At 42.1% G+C, this 4,962-nt stretch overlaps 1 long non-coding RNA gene across 1 annotated transcript; it reads right to left on the reverse strand.

The window, feature by feature from the left end:
* Positions 1-3,644, reverse strand: LOC118336504. Its single transcript, XR_004797104.1, has 9 exons — positions 3,510-3,644; positions 2,922-2,984; positions 2,797-2,847; positions 1,675-2,705; positions 1,528-1,590; positions 783-818; positions 652-688; positions 555-566; positions 1-130 (listed from the first exon to the last, which is right to left on the reverse strand). It is a non-coding gene; the product is annotated as an uncharacterized LOC118336504 (long non-coding RNA).
* Positions 3,645-4,962: the final 1,318 nt, after the last annotated feature.

The raw sequence follows: 4,962 nt of genomic DNA on the forward strand, positions 1-4,962 counted from the left end.
GCGATGGTGATGTCGTTCAGCAGGGAGAGGAGGGCAGAGCGCTGCCTCTCGAAGGCTGCCGGGGTCACGTCCTCGGACATATCCAGACCGAACACCAGCTCGGTGGGATACGCTGGGCACTCTGATTTATCTAATAAACCAACAGAGAAGAGTTGAGTAGAGCAAAGAAGAAGGAAGGAGAGAGTGAGAGCCGTTACGTTACAGACAGAGAGCTAATGTTACGCTAGCAACATTCAGTCAATAAAACTGCCTACAGTTAAACAGTAAATATAATTTGACACCACGTTTAACAACAACCAGCAGCTATCAGCCTGTTTTTATTCAGTTTCACTGGAACTACTCAGTAGGTCTCCTACATCAGGAATAAATGGACCCCCAGCAGCCAATCAGAATGCAGGACTCAGATTTCGGGGTTATTTCCAATAAACTCCAACAGAAGAGATAGTTGGCATTCACCCGCAGCCTCCCCTGGTCCTGGCTGGTTATCTGAGCGGCACACTGCGTACTCACCGTACTCACCATACTGATGTGGTTGTTAGGATGAAGATACGTACCGATGGCACAGGCTGTGTGGAGGAAAGAAAACATCCTTTAGAGTCGTAGAAACAGTGAGAAGGTCAAAAACATTGTGAAGTGTGAACAGCTTCTTACCACAGTTGTCTCGGATGTAAGTGATCAGCTGGCACTCCTGACAGAACGGAAAACAACCAATGAACACCGAGACTAACGGTTAATATTTCCCTTAAAGTTGGCAGGTTAGGTAAATCTTAAGGTGGACTTACTGTCATGTTCATGTTTCCAGCAGGACCTCTGGGACCCTGGGAAGAAGAAGGAGAGGAAGAGGCATTATTAACTCTTATTAAAGCTTTTTACTGCTCATGGTGTTCATAAACAGAGATTTTTATTTTCTTAAGGTGGAACATAGACAGAGTTAACATTAAACAAAGATATATCAGGGTTAAAGCTGATTGTGGAAGATTTTCATGAGTGATTAATTATTTATTTTATAAAATGTCAAATAATAGTGACCGACCAACAGCTCTAGAGTTAAGGTGGTATGTTGAATTTGAAGGTTTAATATGCCGGACTGTCTGTTAAAGGACCAGTGTGCAGGATATTGTGGCCCTTCGAGGTGAAGTTGCAGATTGCAACCGATTGACTCTTCCTAAGCCCCGCCCCCTTTTGCTCTGTGCTCCAATAGCAGTTGAGAACGCCTTGGGTCATTTGGTCCTTCGGCTACATGCTAGGCTAATTTATGTTGAAAAGACAACCACATTCTGAAGATATATATAGTCACATCTCAAGTTAGCTAATGTTAGCAAAAAACATAGCTAAGTATCTAAATACAGCAAAGGAGGAAGTCTACCAAAAAGGGGCGGGGCTTAAGAAGGGACAGCTTCTCGAGTGCGTAGGAGAAACTACGGTTGCCGGACAAAAGTCCTAATCTAGGGCCGGTGATTGGTTTGTTACACTGGAGCTTTAAAGTGGTATGCAGAGTTAAGGTGGTCTGGACTGGTTGATACTCACCCTGCGTCCTGGATGTCCCGGGTCTCCATTTACGCCTGATTCTCCCGACACGCCTGAGTTTCCCTGAATCAGTCAGACCGGAAACAAGAGTCAGCAATGAAGCAAAAACCAAACAAACTATTAAAATAAATCAAAGTTTTGACTCACGCCTCGACCCGGGTTCCCTTTACGTCCTGGGTATCCTTTGGGTCCCGGCTTGCCGATCTCACCCTGAACAACAAACACACAATCTCTGTCACACAGCGAACGCACCACTTCGACAGGCTTCCTGTTTCTCAGACATTGACTCTGGATTATCTTCAAATATCCAAACACACTCGGACTTTAAGCCCTCTCTACCAGACCGAGTGAGAGGATAAATAAAGGCAGGATGTTTCAGTGCACTCTCTTACCTCAATAACATCAGCCTGTCATTAGTAATTCATCGGACTGTAAACACGTCTAATGCAGCCTAAAACGCCTCCTCGCCACCCCGGAGGAGCAGAGGGCGAGGGGTGGCGCTGGCAACCGAAGAGGCTAAATAACGCTCCAGAGTTAGGCTAACACTAGGCGATGGAAAACCTGGCATTAATCCATTGACCTCTGAGTCTTCCCTTCAGACACTAATCCTCTTGTTTTCCTCTGTTTTGCATGTTGTATAAATCTTACTTAAGAGACACATACTTGAGGCAAAGTAAGAAAAGAGGAGCAGCCAAAAAATATTCAAATAACTTCTGTACAAATTTTTGTTCATTTTTTCTTTAGAAAGTGTTTTTCTGTTTTTATTTAATAAAATCTGATGAAAAACAGGTCAATTTTCTTTATTTATGACTGAGTTTTAGAACCTTTTTCAAGTATTATAGTTTGTATAACCTCTTATCTGAGGTTGAACAAATTTTAGGGATATGAATCATTTTACGATACTCCAAGAAACAACAGTAAGTAAGTAAAAATACTGATGTCAGCAGCGGTTAATGTGAACCACTGCAGGAAGCAATGAGATATAATCGGTGTATACAGACAGTATTTATCTTTTCTCTTCCTTCGTTTGGTTGCTTCTGCTGTTGAAGTGGACTCTGCTGTTTGTCTCTCTGTCTGTGTGTTAAATGTTCAGCGTCCAGCTTTATTTGGCCCCTGATAATGTTGGGAACAGATGGACTCACCAGTAGACCAGGGTAACCAGGAAAACCAGGATCTCCCTGTATGGAGACGGAAAGAGCAGTTATCTAAAGTAACCAAAGTGTCCATTAATGTAAAAATATTCTGTTTAACTGTGGAGGTCTCCTCTACCTTGGCACCTTTAGGTCCTGCAGGTCCGTAACCGTCTTTTCCATCCTGACCCTGAAGCAGAGACAGTTTCCCTTTATATTCCACAGGATACAAACACAACCACAGCAGACGTTCAGGCTACGTACCGGCATCCCTCTGGGTCCCTGCGATCCTGGAACACCTTTATCTCCCGGATCTCCTGGTTGGCCCTTCAGCAACAACAACAGTTTGTTTTTATTTCCCTTATCTCAAGACACTGCTACTTATTGTATGAAAATATAACAATAAAGACCACTGGGTCTCTAACGAGTCCTTGTTATTAATTCTTCTAGCATGGGTCAGTACACAGTGTAATGCTTTCTGTTTTATTTATTGTTATTACTGTACAAACACACCTTTATCAGTGATTTGGGTGAAACTGGATCATATTTTATGGAGAGAATATTGTCTCGTTTTCCCTCTGACGTCCTCCGACTGCTCTGCCTCAGCTCCGCTAACTGCTAATGTAGCTCCCAGTCCATCAGAGTCAGCTAATAGGACCAGAGGCTACAGCTGCTGGACTCCGTGGATGTAACACACGTGGAAGCAAACAGCTCTCTGATTGCTGTTTCATGTGGACTTTAAATCTCGTGACGTCAGACCAATGCTAACTAACTTCCTGTTGTTTGAGGACCCGCGCTCTCATTGATCCGATGAGGCAGTGAGAGGAGAGCAGTTATAATAATGTCACTCACCTTCTGTCCGTTGGCTCCGCGGCGTCCGGCTAATCCCGGGTTTCCATCTGGTCCCGGTCCACCCTGCAGGAAAACCAACAGACTCAGAGCAGAGCTGAAACCAACAGAGCGTCCTCGAATGCATCACCAAAATTGATTGTGGAAGCCATTTTCAGTTTCATGTATGTTTGTGTTTATTTGTGATGGCGGTTCAGTTTATTATGAGATAATTGATCAGAGAGGAACTGAAGGAAGTCAAAGTAATCCACTGAGAGTTCTGGTGCTGCGACAGCCTTTATTTCTAATAACTTAGAACAGAACAGATAAATCAGGATTACAGAAGACATTATACTATTAATCTGCCTGGTGACACTTTTTATTCCCCAGTTAATCTTTTGGGACGAATCCACTCTGAGAAGTTGTTTCTGGTGCTGATTTGTGGTCGTTTAATTTAACGACCTCCATGTAGCATTCATAAATAAAGATAATTTGAGGTCAGATCTATAAAACACATGGATGGGACTGAAACAGCAACAATCAGAACCTGTACGACAAATATTCTGAACAACATCCAACAACACGGCTTCATTCAGGTTCCCTCTGAAGCCGAGGGAACGTGGCCGCCTCCTAACTGGAACCAGAAACCAGGCGAGGCGTCATCTGTCAGTCGGTACGATTTGTGACTCGTGGTGATAAAGGTGCCAAATATGACAACTGCAGTAACTCGTTAATCCGAGTCTTCAGGACGAATCTGTGAAGCTATTTTACGGCCGCTGACAATCTAAAAGAAGCTCCTCAGGGTTCCCACTCGTTTCAAGAAAGCACTTTTCAGGAGTTTTTTCTTGACAACACAGAACAGCACCTGCTCACCAACAGTCATATAAGTTACCGGTAGGTTTAGTATTAACACATTTAACCTCGGTTTGATTACTCCGGGTTTAATGAGTACATTACAGGTCAGCCTTTAAGAGACCAACAAGAAATCTCAGGAAGGTAAAAAAAAAAAAAAACCTTGTTTCTGTTATTTTTTGTCTATAAAGAAAAATAATCTTGTAAATAAACAAACAACAAGTAATCTAGTTTTAAGAAAATATCTCTAACTTTGTCTTAATAAGCTATTACAGCCGATATTGAGCTCGATTTAACCAGTGACAACACTGGTTGCATAATATCCCAGCAGAGGAACCAGATTATTGTCCTTATTTTCAGAGTAAGAGCACTTGCACTCGTTTCTGGTCCCAGTGTTGGAAATAAAGCAGCTGTTTAGTTTTTCAATTGTTTTAATAAAAAAAAGATAAAAATAAGAATATTTCTGGTTCCTTCATTTAACAAAAAGTCACACATTTTAATGCTGATTGTTTTATTTGTTGATTAGTATCTCAGATTAAGGATCAAATTCTTAAATTCAGGCTCAATAAAGTGAGTTTTAAGGACCTTTACAGACTTTTTAGTGGCTGATTTTTTTGTAATCTCT

Source organism: Morone saxatilis, unplaced genomic scaffold (genome assembly GCF_004916995.1).
Source record: "Morone saxatilis isolate NCDOM2014 unplaced genomic scaffold, NCSU_SB_2.0 Contig24, whole genome shotgun sequence".
NCBI classification, from domain to species: Eukaryota; Metazoa; Chordata; class Actinopteri; family Moronidae; genus Morone; species Morone saxatilis.